Raw genomic sequence first — 23,124 nt, forward strand, 5'->3', positions numbered from 1 at the left:
GCTATGGGACCCAGCTGTTTTCCGGCACACATACATAATGGCTGGTGTTAAGCTTGTTAGATAGCACTAGTTGCGAACGTACATGCGAAAAGTCTTCTGTTTGACGTTTGTTTGATGCAAATTCCCGTATTGTCATTCATCCTCAACTAAACATGGCGTTGCCATTCTTGCAATCGTTTTTGTCCTGTAGCCTTGGTTTCTTCTGAGAAATAGACACTTCTATTCGGATCCCACTGAAAACACAACCTTCAGACACCCAGTCTCCACCATCAGTTTAAAACTAAATTCCCCTTTTCCGCAAACCCTCCAGAAAAAAAAAGGATTTTCCTTTCCGTGCTTCGGACGATTAACCTCAAAGTAAACGGGTGGAGGAAGCAAGGGATGTCCCCACCGTCCCCGTCCCCCCCCTCCCCCCACTGATTCCAGCTAGGGGCGTGTGAGGACACGTTATGTAGCGGCCAGCCCGGCGTTCAGACCTAATCTCGCGGCGTTATAAATGGATGCTGTGTGGGGCCCGGAGGTGAGGCGAGGAGCTGGCTGTAGGCCGCCCAGAGGAAGCGGGCTAATTTGTGCGCTGGGAAGTTAGGTAACTTGGTCTGGGAGGGAGGAATGCCTGCGGACTCGGAGTATCAAATTATCCCAAAATGACTCCCGTTACATCACTGCCAACAGAGTGTTCCTGTTTCGCTCGCTGGCCATTGTGTGCGTCTGTGCTTGTGTGCATCTGTGCTTTGTATGCGTTTGTGCTTGTGTGTGTCTACACTTGTCTCCGTCTGTGATTGTGTGTGTCCGTGCGTGTATGCGTCCGTGCTGGTGTGCTTGTGTGCATCCATGCTTGTGTGCGTCGGTGCTCTTGTGGGTCCATGTTTGTGTGCTGGTGTGCGTTGTGGTGTGAAGGGCTCGTTTGAGACCAGATTGAGTGTGGTCGAGGGTTAGGTTTCGCCCCGGTGAGTTCACCCTGACTTAAAGAGGGTAAGAGGGTTGACTTGGGCCAGGTTTGCCCCAACATGGTCATGAAAAAAAATAAACACACACACACACAATGACACAACAGATACACATTGTGAAGTGTGTGTTAATGATGGCTGGTTTAAGCAGCCTCCCCTGGCCTGAGTCAGACTGATGGACTCTGGGGCTGTGTGAGGCTGCACTACTGTTGTTCCTTAAGAAATCAATGTGCAACAGGTTAAACCAGCCATCATCACACACACTTCGGGAGATCTCCTGCACGGCAGCATGGATCACCTGCTTCATGTATTCATTATCACCAAAACTCTACAATAAAGCAGATCCAACACCCTAATCCTGTGTTCTTGTAATGGAGGAGCCCAGAAAAGCCACCTAGGTGGCGTGTAGCAGGGGTCATTGTTACACAAACACATGTATATCTGCATGGTCTGGTAGCGATATTTTAATGATTTTTATGAATGCACTGTTTATCCCCCTGGTTTTACTGAAGCTCGAATGCTTTTTTTTTTATGCATGCGTCATATGTTACGTGAAGCCGAAGGCAAGTTTCCTCCTTGTGGAAAATAAAAGATGTATCTATTTATTACATACAGCCAAAATGATTTAAACGTAATGTTATTGATTAGGTTGAGTGTTATTAGCCTTGTTCTATTGGGCTATGATTTGTAATGTAATAAAGAGAAAGCACAATGTTGGAAGACATAAATAAATGCTCTGCAGAAGAAAATACGAGAAAAGAAAAACCCATCAACACAGCTGCTTCGACCGGGGAAACCCGCCTCTCTCTCATGACCTGACTCATGCCTGGAACCCAGAGCGTATCATAAGAGCCATTCATCGTGACGATCAATCTACTCCCTCTGACTTGATCAGGTTTCCAGCGTTCCCCGCGGGCTTCGGCTAACTCAATCGTGGCCTGATCGATAGCATTGTAGCGCAGGGGCTCGACTAATGTTAATTTGCAGGATGAATTAGCTTACGTAATGAGCTTAGCTAAATGAGTGTTCGCCACAGTCGGCATTGTATGACAACAGACAGCCAGACGCAACCAAGCAAAGATGTTTCCTGAAATGACAGTTGATTGGACATCAGGCGTCTGGATGCGTTCAAGGGACGTCCGTAAACTACAGTGTTGCTTTAGCATGGATCTTATGTCAATATGGAAGATGGAATAATGCATGGTAAATGGACTGGTAAATGGACTGCATTTAAATAGCGCTTTTATATAACCAGTTGCCACCCAAAGCACTTTACATTATTGCCCTAGCATTCACCCATTCATGCAAACATTCGCACACCGACTGCGGTGTCATCCATGCAAAGCGACAGCCAGCTCGTCGGGAGCAGTTAGGGTTAGGCGCCTTGCTCACGGACACCTCAACACTCAGGAGGAGCCGGGGAACGAACTCGGGTTCTCGCGGCTACCAGCCAACCGAGCTACATGCCGCCATGCGTGTGTATGAGGGAATCAACCCTTCGCCAAAAACACTGAACCAACGTTGATTCAGTACTTGGGCCACCCAATAGACTCCCTCCAATCACAAGCCCAGCGATTGATCTCGAAGACCTAGTGATCGAATGAGAAAGCTCTGATTGAATTGCTGAGTCAAAAGTGTTTGAATAATAACATAATAAAAAGGTGAAACATCGTACACGCCGACCTCTCGACTGTATTTCCTTGACAAAGCCAACAAAGATGTAAACGTTGTGGTGTACGTGCTTCCCTCTTCCATTCCGTCTAAATACTGAGGATTCCTACTGGGGTTTTCTGTCTTTGTTTTGTTTTCTTTCCTGTTTAGTTATTTGTAAAGATGCTGATGCAACACCAGTTGTTTATTTTACGTACAGTCCAACAAATTCAAAATGTAGGGGAAAATAGAGCTAGAAACATAACATCTCCGGCTCCAAGCGTTTATCTACCGAGGACGGCATCCGTTTCGCACACCTGCCTCAGTCGATAACAATGGCTTCCATGAACAAAATCAAAGGATATAAATATCCGATCTACTTTAATGTGATTAAAGTAGATATTTATATCCTAGGTGAATGAGTGTGCGGTGTTTCAATTGTGGGGGGTCTCAACTTGTAAGCCATGGAACATAACGTCAGAAGGTTCCGGTCTAACTATAAACCCCCAGCACAGGGGGCGATCACACCCGGGGTCAACCGACGCCTCGAACCCGGGTTTGGCCGGATTGTTTGTGCTTTCCTTCAGCGGGGACGTGAGTGATGATAGCGATGGTTTACAGTGGCTGTCTTCCTATCTCCTCTTCGCCGCAGAATTATACATGGTCCCTTCACTTCTTAAACTTGGCCCGTTTTTCACTGCTTTGTTTTGGATTCGTCGGGATTCGTCCAAATTCCCATGACGCCTGTGGATCAAACGACACCCAGACCTTTGTTTCACCAGGTGACCAGCGAGAGAGAGAGAGCGAGAGAGAGAGATGTAGAGATAGATTTAGAAAGGGAAAAAGAGAGACAGAAAGACAGAGGGAGAGGGGAGAGAGAGAGAGAGAGAGAGAGAGAGAGAGAGAGGAATGAGGAATGGAGCCAGACAGGAGGGTGCAAAAACTAAAAAAAACACCGGGGAAAAAAGGAGATCCAGAAACATGGGATTTCTTCTGTTGCCCAAATAAGTACCTATTAACAGGGAACATGTGCCCTGTGCGAGCTGATAAGGCACGCTGGGGGAACGGAGCGCTTTTCTCCAGCCGCTGAGACAGAACATGTCCATATAGAGAGAGGGGGGAGCTCTGGGGAGTAGGAGAGGCAGAGATAGGGCCAGGGGGGTAAGTGATTCCCCAGATGTTGCGATCCCTGCTGGGCTAAACCCTCGACACAAGGACCCCCCCTATGGATCTATATGCTGCTGACGATGGGAGCGCCGCGACCGGATCAATGATGCAGGGGTTACAGGCTGCCTTCGTGTGTGTGTGTGTGTGTGTGTGTGTGTGTGTGTGTGTGTGTGTGTGTGTGTGTGTGTGTGTGTGTGTGTGTGAGATGTGCTTTAAAAACTCTCAGAGATGAAAGAGCCACAGGTCATTTACCCTGTTTACCTTTAATCCTTTCTAAGCAACGTTTCCTCTTGTGGCCTTCCCTCCACGATATAAAGGTGGGGGAACTGGGTGGGTGGGGATGGTAGATGGTGTAGTGGGGGGGGGGGCATTGTTTTTAAAAAAAGAAAAACCATCAAACAAATAAATAATCTACAGATGTTTTTGCTATCAGACACCGCTGGTTTCCATGGCAACCCCATGGGGCCAGCAAATAGCCTATAGCTCCTAGCTAGGCTGTTGACTAATGCGTGGACATCTGTGTGGTATTTGTTTGTTAAGGGAGGTCTTTTGCTTTTTTTGTGTGTGTGGACACGTGCGCACACACACACGCACACATACACAAGCGCACACACATTCAGGTCTCAGAATGGGGACCTAGCATTTATTTATAGACCCCCCCCCCACCCTTAGGCTTAAGCAGGGAACACATAGCTCAAAACAGGGACTGTCTTTTCCCATCGACAGACAAGGGTCCCACACACACACACACACACACACACACACACACACACACAGCTATGCAACCATTGGGCCAATGGATCTGGTAAACAAGACCCCTGTGATCAGCACTCACTTACAAAGAGTGAAGAGTTTTACATTAGAGTTGCTCTGTGATGTTGATCTCAATGTTGATGTTGATGATGTTGAAATACAACCCAAGTGAAGCGCGTGGGACAACATTCCATTAACATGGAAATTAACGTCTCTTTGTAATGTGAATGAAGCTCATAGGGATGGGGAAAGGAAGTCGATTCACGTAAGAATCTCCATTCTTATCTTCTTTGATGCTGCATCGATTTCAAACTAGGGGGGGGTTGATTTGAACATAGTTTGTAATGGCTAATCAAGTGCCCAACTGGTGGTAAAATAGGGGAACTTAAACAAAGCACTTCATGCCTTATGTCATATAATTGGATATCAATGATTTGTGAATGATTAGTTCATCAATTACCGAAGGCTTATAAGTGACATATAACTTTGACTGCAGGTATGGGTAACTAAGAAGCAGGTTGGGTTTTGTGTGTGGGTGGGGGGAGGGGGGGTAGGTTACTGGATCAACATATTGTGTGCGCTAGGGAGTGTGTAGTGTTCTTACCGGGTGACACACAGAGGGAGATTAAACCAAGGGAAGGGACGCACTGGAGACTCAGGACGGCTCTGGAGGGAGAGAGACAGCGAGAGAGTGAGGGAGGGAGAGAGGGAGAGAGTGAGAGAGGGAGAGAGCGAGACAGCGAGAGGGAGAGGGAGAGAGGGAGAGAGCGAGAGGGAGAGGGAGAGAGCGAGAGCGAGGAGGGAGGGAGGGGTGAGATGGAAGGATACAAAAGAAATAAAGACAGAGACAGGTGTTAGCAGAGAAATAATTTGCACCCATCCCATTTTCCTCCAAACTGTTGCCCTGACGGTTTCTGTTATAACACTTCTGGTGCCTTCAGTGGTGGCAGTGACGCAGGGACACACACACACAAACACACACGCACACTAGTCTGCACACATGCACACACAAACACACACATTCAGTCACGCAAGGACACACACACACACACACACTAGTCTGCACGTACGCATGCACGCACACACGCACAAACACACATGGATATACACACACACTATTCTGTAGTACACATATGCACACACTCGCAGTCTAGCAAGGATGCCCACACAAATAAACACACACACACACACACACACACACACACACACACTATCTTGCAAATAGCATGTATATACACACATCAATATACTCACACAAGGACACGCAGAGGTGCACAAGGACACACACCGATAGATACAAAACACAAGCACACATTTTCACAGAAGGACTCACCAGACACACACTATAGTCTGCCCATAGTCACACACACTCATGCTACGTGTGTATAGATACAACCACACAGAGGATGTACACACTCTCTGCATGGAAGCACAAAGAGATAAGCATGTGCAACGCATATGTAATCACTATGGTGCCATCAATCAACTTGCATTGATCTGTGGTATCTATCTTCTCAGAAATCTTCAGCTTCTGGCAGGAAACTGCTTTCAGAAGTAAGAGGGTTTGCTCAAGAAAAAACCCTCTGCCAAATGAGAGACAAGTAATGTCCTAGAGGTACGCAATTATACCTCCCAAGACAATTAGGCTATGACAACGATGCACGACATAACAAGTGTCGCTTGAGAAATAGAGAACTAAATAAAAAGAGCAGACAAAGGGAGAAAACAAACAAAACAAAGAAATAAAGATGTTAATTCAAGAATAATCTTCGGGGTAATTATATGACTAACCCCTTATTATTGGACAATCGCAAGGGCCTATTTTGTTTTGAAGACGTGGAAATGAAAAGCAATTTATCACCTACATAATGGGAACTGATATCTCTGTAATAATATATTCATATCGGTATTCACCACACGGAAGATTACACTCATTTCTGTACATAATAAATACCTGAAACAATTAAACATTTCTTAAATTGCAATTACACATGCTTTAAAGAGAAAAAAACATTAGGATAAGAAAATAAACTATTTATGTTAACAAAGAATAGTAATGTCTATATTTTTATCTTCATTCAAATTTTATTGTAACTCACAAAATCATTTAATGGATTCTACAACGCACATGGATATTCTTCGGTCGGAGCAGAGCATATCTGGAGTCCTGCAGTTGTGCACGTGACACCTGCGGGCGTGCACGTGACACCTGCGGGCGTGCACATGACACCTGCGGGAGTGCACGTGCTCCCAATAGGCTCTCAGCCACTTGCCCCGCATTGTTAATACAAACAACAACGGACTCTCCTCTGACCCCGTCACCTCTTGAGAAGAAAGGAAGGCGGTGTGGCTTTCTAATTGGCTTTCGGCCCCACGCTGCACAGGGGCCTTACGTGAAGGGCCACTACGCATTGTACTCGGGTTGCATTGAGACGGCTCGCCTGCCCGCACGCCGCCCATGGTTTATAGATGGAATCATCTCAGCGTAACGGCCTGTCCGCCCCCAGAAAGAATGCTACTCGAGTTTAGAAGAAATATGATAAGGTAATGTCTGTGGACCCGGGGTTATGTAGACTGGCTGGAGAGGGGATGGCTAATTTAATACGGGGAGATATGATCTTTCATTGCCGAAGAAAAAGGGGGCTTGAAATACATATATAATTTTTCGACTTTCATCCGGGCGTCCCTTAAATTACTGACAAATGATTAATCTACCAATTTTTTTTTTTTTTACATTTTCATAACCAATTTCCGACGAGGACTACCGCCGTATAAATATCATGTTCAAAACTAATTTGAGAAGACCACAACCCCCCCCCCCCCCCCAAGTCCTAGGACATCCTCTGCCGATCTCATTTCCCTGGCTCGGATCATCCATCCCTGGACCTCATCCATCCTTGTCTCCCTATCTCTCTCTCTGTCTCTCGTTCTCTCTCTCTTCCTCTTTCTCTCTCTGTCACTCGCTCTCTCTCTTGCTCTCCCTCCCTCCCATATTCTAATACAGCTCAATTGGCCACAACAGGTCAGCCGCCTTACACTAGCCTCTCTTAACCCCTTCCCCCCACAAAACACACACACACACACACAAACACACACACACACACACAAAAGATAGATGGATGGAGAGAAAGACAGTGAGTGAGTGAAAGGGAGAGAGATGGTTGGCTCTGCACCAAAAAAGGCTATCCATGTCTATAGTAGCGTATTTATGTCGGGATGAGCGTTTCAGTGGGTACGTGGCAGCAGGACACCACAGAAGAGGCAAACACGGAGAGAGACGGAGAGAGAGGGGAATGAAAAATGGACATCATGGAAAATTCGTAAAAAATCTTTCGCATTTTCTTTCGCTCGTAATTTAAATGGCTTCATCTCTGGTGGTATTCCAAACACCACGAGCCCTAAAAGACCATTCAAACCAGAGCCTATTCAAGATTGTTATAAATTGTATACCATTCACAAAATAAGATGGTCTTTGAGTCCTTGTACACACAGTAATCCTACACCCCACGACAGTTGTTTATGTGGCAATCACATCCTCCACCAACCTCAAAGCCACCAATAGCGTATCAAGAGAATAGGAAGCAAAAACAACATGACGCAATACCTCTAGGGCGTAAACAACGTGACAGTGATTAGCATAAATATAACATAACACCTCTCCCCCTGGAACAACCTCACTACTCCCGTTGCTCGCCCATGTGGGGGCTTAACATAGTGTGCATGCACACATGAATGTGCCTGTGTGTGAGCATGCACTTCCAGGTGTTTGTGTGTGAGTGAGAGTGAGAGAGAGACTGTGTGTGTGTGTGTGTGTGTGTGTGTGTGTGTGTGTGTGTGTATGTGTATGTGTGGGTGTAAGCATGCTTGTGTGGGGGTGTTTGTTTATCTAAGTTGGTATGCATGGGCTAATGTGTAGGTGCCTCAGTAAGTGTCTGGGTGTGTGTGTGTGTGCATGTGCATATGTGCATGTGTATGTGTATGTGTATGTGTATGTGTGTGTGTGTGTGTGCGCATGTGTATGTGTGTGTGTGTGTGTGTGTGTGTATGTGTGTGTGTGTGTGTGTGTGTGTGTGTGTGTGTGTGGAGAGCTATTCTGGGTAACATCCAGCGGTGTGGTCATAATTCCCTTGATTAAGCCAACAGGTAGGAGGCTGTTAATCTCCCCGCCCCCCAGCCGATCTAAATGGCTGCTGCACAGTGGCAGCTCTTCCAGCCGGCTCAGCCAATGACAGTGCCGCAGGGAAACCCCACTGGGGGGCTTGATTATAAGGACAAGGCTATTCATACACATACACACACACACACACACACACATTCAAGTGTACACACACGTGTAAGGATCCTGCCCCAACCCCACTTGTGTCGTGGTCTGAATTAGTAATATTCTTCACTTTTCACTCACTTTTTTTTAAGTTTGTTGGCTCCTTGTTTTGGCCGTAGCCTTGTTTCTGTCTGAGTGGTTTCCTGCAGCTAAGCTTCCATTCGCACCTACCCAGACTCCAATTGCTGATCTCTGCAATTGGATTCACCTCCCTGTGTGAACTGTGACTAAACACACACCTGCACACACGTAGCATCAGGCACACACTGGCTGGATGAAAAGTAGATGTATTGTTTTCCAGGAGAAAATAACAACCCTCGCAAACACAACACACGCCACCGGGAATCTAGGAATCAAAAGATTTTTATAAAAGCTAACGTTTCAACTATGGATGTTTGGCTTTTTCTATCTGTGGATTCCGTCAAATAATAACTTCTTACACAACCGGCCCCGGTACGAACTGGGTTAACAGGGACAGGGAGAGCGGAGTGAATTATTGTTGACAGGTTAATCGAATGCACCACAGGGGACCGCCTGGCTCTCTTGGGACCCAGCTAGATGAGCGGCGGTGCGGTCGTACGATCTAGGGGTCGCTGAGAAGCGCATAACATCTGTGAGAAACGGTGCAGGACAGAACATCCCCTTCAATGCAAAGAGTCGACCAGAGAAAGTCTGCCTTCTTACGCTTAGCAACAGCCTGAGAGATTCACCTTCAGACCGAACTTGTGAGACCGATCAGCGGTGATGCCTGATTGTTAATTCTTCCTCAAGTGCGTCAGCAGAAGCTTTTATCCAAGGGCACTTTGATAACAAGAGTGAATTGTTCTATTCTTTATTTACATCATTAATCAGCAGGTAGGCATCTTGCTGAAGGATGCCTAAGGGTAGACAGCAGACATCGCGGATTGAAACCCAGAACTTTGCACCTTGTTTTCAAACACCTCTTACTACTCTCGACAATTCCCGAAAGTGCACTTAAGGAGGTGCATGGCTGCCGCATGAAATGCAATGTCTATTCAGGCTGCTGTCGCACTGCCGTGTGTAAGCCCGAGACTCGCTTGTTGCTAGACAGACAGCCTCACCTTGAAACAGTAATAAAAATCAATTCTGCTCCAGGTCTTTTTCTTTCGTATGGTCCTCTTGGGATCCTCCCGTAGTGACATCAGACCAGAAGGACTCCCTGATTGGAGGACTAGACCCCTGGCCCCTCCCTGTCACCATGCAGCTGAATCCCACGTAGGAGCGGGGGAAGATACGTGGGACGTTACTGAAGAAGGTTGGAGCGGGGGTCACCATTTTGGAAAAGTGCTCATCAATATGTCTTCTGGCAGTAATATTAAAAAATAACCTCTGAAATCGTTTTTTTTTTACACAAAATAAGAGTGTGGGTTTTCTTTACAGAATTGTTGGTTGTAGAGACACTTGTTCAAAACATCAAGTAGGTCTAGTATTTGTGAATTATTCTCTTTTTCTTTTTCATAGTTGATTTGGAAAAAAGCATTGCCTTTAGTTTTTTTTCTAACTGCTGGTCTGCACTTATCTATTTTTTTCCTTCCTTAGCTCATACTACCAACATGTGTGTGGCCAATGTGTCCTTAAAAATAAATAAATAAATAGATAATTTAATCAATGCAAAAAAACGTCTAGGAATAGAAGATCGCAACACATGACCATTGAACAACAGCATTAGGGTTAGAGAGAGGGTTAAAGAATGAATGGCAAAAACAACAACTTGGAAGCAAGGCCATATCTTGCAGACTGTAGCGTGGGGGGGGGGGGGGGGGGGGCGGGGTATGTAGCCGTGCAGAGTTGACAGAGCTGGCAAGAATGCGGTTGTACATTAGACTGCACAATCATGCTTCTCCCTAGCATCCAAGGGAAACATGGATCACAGTTAAAATGGAGGGACCGAGCCAGGACAAAGGAAGCCTGGCGGAGACGAGACACTTGCACAGACTAATATTTTAGAATTCCATTCCAGTACACCGTGCTACTGTCAGGAAGCTGGCATGTCTCGCTGAGATGATGGGAGAGAGAGAGAGAGAGAGGAGGGGGGGGGGGGGGGGGGGGGGGGAGGGGGAGAGAGAGAGAGAGAGAGAGAGAGAGAGAGAGAGAGCACTTTGGGGACTCCCCACAAAAAAGTGAAAGATTATTTTCCTCCCCCTCTGTCAAAAAGGGACAATTGACAACAAAGCCTAAATTGAAAAGCACACACACACACACACACACACACACACACACACACACACACACACACACACACACACTCAGATCCCTGACACTCATCAACAGCTAAAAGGCCAACAAACACACAAACACACACATGTGCGCACACAAAAACAGCAACACACACACAACACAAGTGGGCAGAGCGGTGCTCCGATCACTGAAGAAGAGGATAATTAGCTGCCAGGGAGCCAGGGCTAAGGAGTGACAGGAACCGCCCCCTTAGTATACAAACATTAGATAACCATTAACCTATAAGCTAATAGGGTCAGGCTATTATCCAGTGTGCTCGTGCATCATGTGATTCAGCAAAAAAGGAAGACAGAAAATATGACTATTTGGGTTATTTGGAAAGTAGAGTAGTCCTGTCTTGCTCGACTGGTTGTTGTGTACAGCATTTGACACAGCCAAGGTTGTGAGTACGAGTCCCACTGGGCCACCACTGTTAGGTGATGATTTGGATTAAAATGTCCACAGAATGGCATATATATATATTTAATTTGTCCGATCAAAGGTATAATATGCGATATTTATGCATTCAAATATCTGAAAACTACTAGTAGTAAGTTATACAGTATATGTTGTAGATCTGTGTACTGAAATGATCCAAACTGTTTCCAACAATGTTGAAACACAGAGAAAACACAAAGAAGTGTCTGTGAACAGCCCCTCCTCTCTGTTCACACTCCAAATCAAAACACGATCATGGTGGGAGGATGGATTGTTGTTGCCTTTTCACTGCAGAGAAGGCGGCTGACCGAATTCATTGATAGCATCAATCCTGAGTTCACAAATCAGTATGAGGGATTCCAGATATAGAAAAAAAATCGAATCGAATACATGGTCTAATTCTCAACTAGTACTCGTGTATTCGTTTGGTAGACGTTTTCTTTGGTGTGAAAACGTCTGACATAGTTTCCACCAATATATACGTATGGAAAGTCTGTTGAATCTGTGTTATATACAGTCAAGTCAGTTTAAACAGTATAATATACAGTCTATGTTAAGTCAGCTTAAACTGTATGATATACAATCTATGTTAAGTCAATTAAACAGTATGATATACAGTCTATGTTAAGTCTGCTTAAACTGTATGATATACAGTCTATATTTAGTCATTTTAAACTGTATTTTATACAGTCTATATTTAGTCAGTTTAAACTCTATTATATACAGTTTATGTGCCACACCAGAGCTCCATTGACCACACAGTACGTTTCTTGCTTTTAACTGTTGTAGAACTAGTTGATACATTTATGAACGATCAATTTGAATCCACTGGGAAAATTTTGATAACGGGTTTAATTGCATTTTACTTAGGCTACTGTTAGGCTATTTAGTAAAGCGTACTTGGTAATTCACCTTTTCTAACGGGCCAAGAGATGGATCTATAGAGAAGAGTGCTGCTGCCCTATCGTCACACGGGACTCATTCCTGTGTTTGCGTCTTAGGTCAGCGCCTCACATCAGTTCAGAGCTAGCCTGGCTATACCCATGCTGCCTTGCGGGCGATTTCATTTCGCGCTGCTAGGCAGCCTGGATTCCATGGATGCGATTTTCGCCTGAGATAGGGAACCAATCACAGAACGGGGAGGGAGGGCAAGACGATGACGTCTATGCGACACACCCATCGTCTTCTTCTCGCTTCTTCCTCATCGAATTTCTGTCGCTCTAAATACGCTATCTGGTATAATTGATACATTTGGCTATGAGCTACGTACAGACTCATATGATAGACATTCGTAGCGCCCAATAAACGGCTCCGGGCAATCGTAAACGACGCCTCAAATACGAGAAAATGAATGTGTGGTTCCCAGACCACTTCTCAATGTAGATTGAGATGAGGTCTGGCATTAGCCAGGCTAGATCAGAGCATGAAGCTCTGATAATATCCAATATCTTTCAAACTTTAAAAAATAAGGCAACACTTTAATTAGGCTACACAGGCGGCCAATTCGTCTCCTCGCTTATCAAAGCAGTGCGTTAAAATATTGGTGCAAATAAAAGGGAAGACAATCTTAAATCTACATCTATCCAATTTAGTTAACCTGGGCAAACAGTGCCCTGGCACATTTCTGGGTTACCATGGCTGTCACTTCCTCATTCTTATCAAATACAAATAACGTGGTTATACAATATCCAATGTTGTTTTATTGATAAATTGAGACCCATCAGAAAACCATTCCTACACTGGTGACTTTGCACTCAACTATTGCGTTACAATAACCCTGGTTAGATTAGCAGCGTCACATTTTTTTTTTTACATTTGGCCAGCCGTCCGCCACAGTGTGCAAAAGAGTGAAATCGTGGGAACTGTTGTGACCGACTCCCATTAAATCAATGACTTTCCCGGCTGTGTTCCTTCCCTTATCACTGCGTTGAGACCTAGCTAGAGGCCCTGAGAGGCAGAGAGGCCACAGAATGCTCAACGACAAGACCTCAGGGACTCACTTCATCAGCGAGGGGATTGGCAACACAATGTGATTGGTACAGTTTGTCTGTGAACATCTATGAGTGTGTTTGGGAGAGATTGAGCTTCATGGTGAAGAAAGTAATCTACTCCCATTACTTTATATGTCGGTCAAAAGTAATCCCGTTAACTCCTGTCCTCTTCATGCACTTTGATTGTTGACACTTTTGTAAACTTTACATTAGGGCTCCAGTTTGTTATGATAGCCCTCTAATGGATTTATGCCTGGGCCCCGAGTTTGTTTAAATGACAGGGCTGAAGAGGCCTTGATGAATAATATCTGTCGCTGGTGGGACACGTGAAGAAAACGCCTTCTGCTTCTTCTATCTTGGTTTATACTTGGCCTGAATGTTTGGTTTCAAGAACCATGAAGATTATAGAATATTTCCTCTTACCATCGAAATGAAAATACTTGCGAAACCTTCAATGCACAATGCTAATAATGACTGAGACTTTTTTTTACTTCTTTAGTTGAGTTTATTTGTAATATTTGTCCCCTTTTGATTGCTGTGTAATCAATCAGACACTAATTCAATTCACAGTTATGCAAGACTACGGCCTTACAGACAGTGTATACGTCAGTGGCCTTTTAAAGTTATTAAACCAGGACTAAGGCTTAGCTGCTGGATATTACATGATTGCTTCATCTACCGGTGGTGAGCTGATCGAAGATGCTATTCGGGCACACACACGCACACACGCACACACACACGCACACACACACACACACACACACACACACACACACACACACACACACACACACACACACACACACACACAATCCCTCTCCCTTTTCTTGCCTCTGTCCCTTGCTCGGTGGCCCCTCACTGTATCTCTCCAGCGAGCCGGACAGACCCAGACTGTGCTGCAGGAAGCGGAAGACTCTGCATTCCTTCTGTTGCATCCAGATCATCTGATCGGGCCAGAGAGTCATGTGTCGGAGCCTCCGGTGTTCTTGGGCGGTGGAGTGCCGCCCAAGAACTCTCTCTAACCCTCTCTCTAGTCGTCCCCCCCCCCCCCCCCCCCCAACCCTCTGATGATCTGTGTTCAACCCCCCCCCGGAATTTTTTCAATGAGCCTTCCTTGAGCGACAACATAATTTTCGACGACATGCATGTAGCAACCCCCCACCTGCACCACCCTCTCCTGCTAACATCCGGTCGTGGTGCGGTGGGGCGAATTATTCCGTCGTAGTGTAACGTGTTACATAACGCGACGTTGAGTGCATGCTTTGATCAAGTTAACATGCCGAGCACATCCGTCATTAGCGGCCCAAGCTTTTGCCTGTCTCCATCTGACAAGGCGAGGGCCTTGTACTACTGACAATGAGGCTGGTGGATGTTTCACTGAAGGGTGAAGCACTGAATTAGTACGTCTGTCTGAAACCATGTCCGTATCACACTTTATATTATCACTTACTTTGAACCTACCCCCTCAACCCTCTATCAAAGGCTTCCCTTCACATTGTATTATGAGAGGGTTGCGTGGTCATGATGGCTTCAAATACAGTGAATTATTGATTGAGATACAACGAAATGATACTACATTGCAATACAGATGGCCCCTATATGCTATTATATTCTTATTCCTCTTTTTTTCTCATTACTGCAGGGGTTATACTATGGATACAGGGGGGCTTTGGATTACAGTAAGAAGGCTCCTTTCAAGCGCTTTGTAAGGAGCTGTTCTCCTCAGCAATGGGCTGTCTGGGTAATTATAGCCATCCATGGGAGGACGGCACAAAGTCACGTTCCTGCGTTGTGGAACGAAGGTCGACAGTTTAATTAGAAGTGCAAATTGCGTTCGCACGTGCGCCCATTGTGGATTGAGGTGAACAGTGAAGGTGCAGCAGGCATTTTTTTTTGGGCGTGCATGCATTTGACAAGGCACTGTGGTGATGAAGGTGTTGTGGTGGTGCTGGTGGTGGGGGCGGGGTCCTGTTGTGACGGATGGAAGAACAGCATGAGTGGGTAACAGCTTGTGTACCCTTGGTTTTTCAAGCGCGTCAAGAGGCGTCATCGTCTTTTGTCCAAAGTTCTCCGTTGCTCCTAAAAGACGACACTCACACAACGAACAGGATGCTGTGGCTCACATTCGACGACACCGGCAGCGTTAATTCTGCCAAATGTTTGCGGAGAAAAAGCAAATATTGACTTGACAACCGCTCCATCCATCTGCTGGCGTGCCAAGTGAGTTGTTGCTCTCTCCTTCTTCCTCATTTTTTAAGCTCCCCATAGGCTATGGAACGGCCCGCCAGGAGAGATCTGCCCCGTCGAGTCAGAGTTTGTTTTTACTTCACTTCTTTAGACACAATTTTACTGTATGGGTCTTTACTGTGTGATGTTATATCCTACCGCAGCCGGTCAATTTTTTTAAGATTGGGTCTTAGTGTCTTATGGTCTTTAAATGAAGTTGCTTTAGGAAGGTGCTTTACAAATAAAGTTATTATCCTTATTCATCCATGACTTAGGCTGTCTCCATCATGTCCTTTTTTTTTCTGTAGATGGCTGACGGCTCTACAGCGAATACCTCTGGTACTTTCTGGCCCACACTACAAATGCCCTTCCAGGCAAATGACCTTTTATACATCCCAACCAATGGGCTAACAGGTCAAAGGACAGCAGCGTGTACAATGGCTGGACTGTGCAACCAGCAACTGTTGAGTCTTGAGTCTATTTTGAGAACACGTACCATTGCTGCATGCTGTAACTTAATGACATCTTTTTACTGTTGAACAATTTGAAAGATTAATAATTTTGCAAGGGATTCAAGATTATCGTGTTTGCATCAGGACACCAGAACTTAAAAGGTGACAAATATAATTACGTACATGTTTATGGTTTTTGTTTGTTTATGTTCAACATAATAATAATTAATCCATTTTTCCTTTGCCAATAATACTTCAAATCATCCTGATTAGGGGGCTATTAATTATAACTCCAATATTTGCTTCCAGCAAAAGGCCAGATTCAAATTTCAACTTGCAAACTCAAAGGTCCCATTTGGTGCCTTATTGCAGACTTACAATCTCTTTGCATGTGGAAAATAAACCCCTCTTATGTCAGCCTATTCCAAATACTGATCCTATATAATTACACCCATGCCCCAATCAAGGATAATGGAGTACATAAAGTGCATCATTATTATTAAAAACCTGTGACAGTATTTTTAGAAAACGTCTCTTTTTGATTTGATTGCTTTACTCCCATAATGGTTCTTATGTGGACATCTTTATCAAATTTCGGAGAACTGACCTACTGACATTATGTTTGATGTTTGGTCCATTTCCATGACTAATCCACAAAGCTAGTTGCACAATCGCCCCCAAAACACTGAATTCATCCAGAGTAACGGGAGAACTGCATATAAAAAAAAAAGCTCTAAAGAGGACAGTTTATTTTTAAAGTGGAAATCTCAAAGGTTTTAATGTAAATAAATGTCTGGGAAGTTTCCATCTATCCCCAAATGACACACACGCCTATGATGAAAGCCCATGAATTTGCAGTATTATCTAGTTACGAGCTGGTTGTTGACGGCAATACCATTAGGATCTATATGGGAGCAAGCACCGCATATGTCGCCAAGAAGTTTCCGAAGACAAGGAAGCGGAATTCCTTGAGATTGCCACTTTAAGAGTCGTATTCAAATCCAAGATGAAATAATGTATACGTTCAATGCAAAAACCACCCACACACACAAAATGCAAAAAATAAAGTACGAATGCAAAAAGAAATGCAGATTGAAAGGTTTCTATTTAAATGTTTTATAATGAGTGTGGATTTCAGATCATGGAGGATGCGGTTTTCCCCGGGCACCCTTCATGATGCTTACTTATCCGAGACTGACAGGTTGTTTTCGTGGCTCTGCCGTTCCCTCCTCCTCCTCCCTTCTCTCCTCCTCCTCCTCCTTTCCATGGAAATGGCTGCCCGTCTCCACAGGCCCTAGCTCACATTGATGAGCTGTGTCACCCGGAGATTGTTATCTTAGGGAGGCACAGCTAGACTGTTGTTGCTGGTATGCATAAGTACGCGCACGCAAGCACACACACGCACGCAGGTGGGTAGGTGCACACAAACAGGTTGGTTCACACATATACGCACGCAGTCGCACGCTCGCACATGCACACAGTCATACGTGCACGCAAACACACACACACACACACACACTGCACATACACAGGTAGGTGCAGACACACTGGTAGGTTCATACGTACACACGCAGTTGGACGCACACACACGCACAGTAACACGCGCGCAAACACACAGACACGCAAACACTCACACACACACACACACACAAACACACACCCACACACACACACACACACACACACACACACACACACACACACACACACACACATACATACAGCTTACTGCTGTGCGTGTCTGCTGTGTGACTTCCTGCTCCATCAGAGTAAGCTGTCTCACTCTCTGTTGTTTAATACCGGATTGTGATTGGATAAAGAGGGACACGCTGGCTGGCAGATTATATACGTGGGAGATTTCGTAACCCTGGGTTTGATAACCAGTAGCTATTTTTAAAAAGACAATCATTACATTTCAGAGATTTTGTTTATTGATTATGTTATGACAATAAGCATTTAGATAACATTGATTACAAAGGATTCAGCGTTTTGGCAATAGTCGGGGATACTGTCATATCTGTCAAAATGAGATAATTTGAAAAACGTTTTGAAAGATGGCCTCATTTTAATTTTAAATGTGATCCTAGGGGATACATATTACTAGCCAAATGTAATTTATTCATTAATACTCAGTTCCTGTCAACCGTACAAGTTACATTGCGTATATTTCAATTCCAGGGCCTTTCGAGTGGACATTGCCGGCTATCGTGCCAACACTGCTCGCTCAATAAAACACAGTCAACAAATCAGGCAGAACGAGGTGACTGGCGCAGAATACCTCTTGCTAAATCAACACACAAACACACACACGCACCCACACACACACACACACACACGCACACACACGCACACGCACACACACACACACACACACAGACAAACACATACATGACACCATTACAAGAGAGCCACGTTCTGCCTCTCAGGCCCATTACTGTTTATGACTTGGCGCTGTAGAAAACACACAGCAGCAAATCTGAGCGGAGCATGCACCAAGTCAATGAAAGGTGTCTGGCTCTCAACACGGGCAGACTCAATGAGATATTAGCTCTCCTGCCTCCATCCATCAACGCCAGAAATACCAAGAAAATGGGATTTCTTGAGAAGGAGACATAACAATTTGGCCTGAGCACCGCAAACACGGACTGGGCCTATTTGTTTACCCTATTAGGGCAAAGCCAGAGTCAGATGCATTTAGTTTATAGGATTTCACCATCATGAGGTGATTGTTTTCTGTTGCCAACAAATAACCGCCTGGGACTTTGCGCCCATATACAATGTAGAAATGGCTGCCATTTATTGAACCTATAGTATGCACGAGGAGTAGACTACGGACCAAATAAGGTAAGCTTACTCATATCCAGTTAAGAGCATCTAATTGTTACCGGATGCTCATTAGTGCAGAGTGTAATTAGCGTGATGTCAATGGGTCCCGATTTGTACGGCGCTACGCTAGGCTACTCATCGTCTCGAGACTTACCAGTTCAACATGAAGTAACCCCGGCAGGAGAAGCTCATGTCTTGGCCTGTTGAGACAAAAAAGGGAGAAAAATGTGATTTAAATTTAGGGGAGGTTGATACTGAAGCCCTCTGCTTTTTTTTTGTCCATTTTTACCTCTGAACCCTTCGTTATGAGGACAAACACAGCAGATGGAGAAGAACGTACAGAGCAGAGATAGAGCCACACAAGGCAGCACTGCAACGTTCTTCACCCTGCCAAGGAAAACTAAGACTAAATGAAAGCACAACATCAAAAAGTAGTGGCTTCACAGCCCGTTATTTGAGTCGGAGGGGAAAAGGCAAATAGGTCAGGTAAGCTCTAATGTAGCATAACTCTGACTAAAGAACACATACGCTAATTACCACAATACCATACTACGTATTGGGGCCATCTGTCTGGTCTGTGTGTTTTTGTCTGTGGGTCTTGATAAAAATATAATGCCTGCAACCTTATATGTGCATATATGTAACACCTATTTCTCAGGTATAGTAGTTTGACGAGGTGATAGCCGAACTGCTGGGGTTAGACATTACATTGGCTCTGCCGGAAATCAGCAAGGGCAAGGGGGGGGAGCTAAGCAAGGTTTCCTGTTTTGTTACGTAGATATTCATCGGCCGATGTAGGTTTGTAAAAACGAGAGACGATTTTACGATTTTTTTCAAAGAAAAACAACCTCCGATAAGATAAGCTGTGGAAGCACTACGGTGCTTGCGCTGCAGAAGAGGCTAGAAAATGTTGCACACCACCTTGGAATCTTCGCTTCTGCCAACAGGCCCCGTTAATTACTGTGAAAGGAGAGGGGTGGTCTTGTTTGACGTAGTTTGTTTATTTTCTTTTTTTAATGTTCAAAGCAATGACAGCAAAATCGACCGATATATAAACCCTCCGAGTTGACTGTCAGTCATATAATGTTTGTTGTGGTTCCACCTGTCGGGTTGTACAGATCCCCGCCCCCAGGAACAGGATTGGTCAAAATAAAATAGAAGGGAAAGAAAGTGCAAGTGAAAGACCGGTTCACACAGATTTGAGGTCTTCTGCCAATAGATTTGAGCCGTTGATCTAGAGTCTGATTTGTGAGATCAAAAAAAACCTGATAGTCTGCAAGAAAATGAAAATGGGAAGTTGAGCGTGCGGGTGAGTGAGTGAGTCGTCAAGTCGTTGAGCGGGAGAGCAAGTGAGTCCAAGGAACAGGCCATAAAGCATAGAGGCAGCACAATGGCCGTGCCTATTCTGCCCAAAAAACATAATGAAACATGGTTTTGGTCACTCATAGGTAGTAATGCGCGATATAAACGATATACGATATAAACGATAAAAAAATGGCCTACAATAGAGATTTTAATTCTATCGCTCTATCGCGATAATGCATGTTGATGACGCAAAATACAATGTTTAATTTTTGGTTTGGTGCAATTCCTTTTCACATTGCAATTTTCGCAACAGTGCCAGAATTCGTCAACAAACCTGCATGTGTGCAAAGAACGTTGACCCATTTGTACCGGCTGCTGTGCGGCGCAACATTGTATCTAGTAGATACAATGTTGCTCCGCGCAGCCGGAGACGGAATGTCTTTTGGATATCGGACCCAAATATCCAAAAGACGTTCCGTCTCCTCTTTGCTCCATGTTGAGCAACGTCTCCGAGACCACCTCTCCGGCTGGGTCAACCTCCTTTTGATGGTTAGAAATATCACGTAATCGACAAAAATCGTAACAATCAATGGTCGATCATCAATTAATCATGCCCATCCCCAATTGTCAGTACAGTGTCTGTTCCTTATCTAGAAAGACACCCGTTTTTCCTGTTCTCTGCATCTTGGGTGGCATTTAAGAACCAAGGACTTAAACTAAGTGTAGTGATTTTTAGAATGGTTTGCACTAAAGGAAAGAAACCCAATACTAATTTTATTTATCTGCAACATTATGTTGTATGATTACAGTGTTTCACAATAAATGTTTTCGAAATGACATACTATATTTCTCTTTTTTTAAATACATTTAGCAGTTTGGCTTTCCTTATGGTCTGTGTAACCTGTTCTGAAACGGTTGTTTTATGATTTTATATCGTGATATATATCGTTATCGCAAGAGGCTGCAATGTATATCGCAATATGGATTTTAGGCCATATCGCCCATCTCTACTCATAGGTCCACTCGGGCACGACACTAATCCTGAATGTTGCCATAAATGCCACTCATCACTCCGTACTGAAACACAACATTGATTGGCACGTGCTAATCGCCCTCTCTGGACCTTTTCTTGAGATAGTGTTTAAGCATCAAACAGCCGTGGGAAAAGGGGATTTATTATCCTCTGCTTTTCCTGGTTACCAGGGCCTGTCATTTAATTGTTATTATCAGCCGTGTGTTGTTTCTGTTGCCCCTGTGATCCGACATCAAAGCTATTGTTGTTAGAGAGAGAGAGAGAGAGAGAGAGAGAGAGACAGAGAGAGACAGAGAGAGAGAGAGAATACAAGCATCCACAATATTTCAAAACGTCAGATTACACATCGAGCCTGTTCTATCTAGGCAAACACATTCACAATTAATAACAACATCTTGTGTTCTTAATGTTGGATTGTATATGAGCTTCTATACCGATTATCATGGCAGTGATATATATGTTTAATACCCATTTTTTTGGAATTAGAGAAACAGTCCCTCACCATACTAACATAACACAGCTTCCATGATACTAATTCATCACACCCGGCGCTGCTAGTGACGGATCCCAAGCGACGATTGTATGAGCATAAGCACCATCATGTGCATAATATGCACTCTAATAACAAAATAAATAATATAATGCTCATTCAGTTTTTTATTGATGCTGTGGGTCAATTCTAATAGGAGTACAATTTTACATCTGCATTGCTATTGTTTATTAGATGGCATTGCCCACTAGAAAATAAGAAGGCATATATATCACACACACACACACACACACACACACACACACACACACACACACACACACACACACACACACATCATTATTATTATTATTATTATTATCTATCATATATAGGCTATATATCATATTTGTTTAGCATTAGTTATCGATTAGTAACAGTTATCAAACACATGAATAACACCTTTTAGTGCTTATATTTAATGTGGACTAAACAAGGTGAGAAAACCACCTGCAACCTGCCTCGGTTAGCCTGTAAGCTTCTCAATACCCCTCTTCGCACAGACTCTGTACACACTTTGTGACTGTGATGAAGCCACAGGCAGAGGGAGATTGAATTTCTTTGTGAGGGCGGGTAATGTTTGCTCCTTTAATCACCACTGAGGCAAGTATGCTAGTGTCAACAATCCAGAACATGTATTGTTTTCTCTTTACATAACGTGAGCCCCCTTCAGAGCAGTAGGGGACACGCTTTTACCATCAAGAAAACACCATTCATGACCATTAAAAGTAGCATGGTTCACGCCATGCGAGTTCCCGCATTAAAAGCTCGATTACAAGCAGGATTGTTCATAAAACCCGACCGCATCTGACGGAAGAGGTTGCACAGCACGTCAAGCGAACCGAGGCACACGCAACATCAATCCATTGCATTTCCCAGACTGTATACTGACACACCGGCTATATTTGCTCTCCAAACACGAACGCCCATGGGACAAGCTTGGCAACCTTTAAACAAATCATCCCGTTCATTTTTAGTTCGCAGCCGTTCAAACAGAAGCCACAGATCCCACCGTCTGTCTAATTCAGCGCATGATGTCGTCTTTTCCATCCTCTGTGTGTTTCTTAACACAGGAAGGGGGCATTAGAACCGGAGCACGGTCCTAGATTAGTATGCATGGCAGCGACAGATAACGCGTCTGCATGTATATACGGGCTGACATTAACTCAGACGGCCGCCCCGTGTGACACACAAGCGGTCCCGGAGCGCCTGTCCACACGCGTGTGTTTTCTTCTGATTATTTCGCAT

General features: G+C 44.5%; 1 protein-coding gene across 1 annotated transcript in view; it reads right to left on the minus strand.

The window, feature by feature from the left end:
• plcb4b (phospholipase C, beta 4b) overlaps window positions 1–23,124 on the minus strand; it is a 79,534-nt gene that overhangs the window by 55,590 nt on the left and 820 nt on the right. The window contains exons 2-3 of the mRNA XM_079753141.1: window positions 19,164–19,209; window positions 5,122–5,183 (exon numbers count right to left, since the gene is read on the minus strand). The gene's annotated coding sequence lies outside the window, so the exon portion shown is untranslated. The remainder of the gene's footprint in view (window positions 1–5,121; window positions 5,184–19,163; window positions 19,210–23,124) is intronic.

The sequence above is a fragment of the Pollachius pollachius genome, assembly GCF_949987615.1.
Source record: "Pollachius pollachius genome assembly, chromosome: 16".
In the NCBI taxonomy this organism is placed as follows: domain Eukaryota; kingdom Metazoa; phylum Chordata; class Actinopteri; order Gadiformes; family Gadidae; genus Pollachius; species Pollachius pollachius.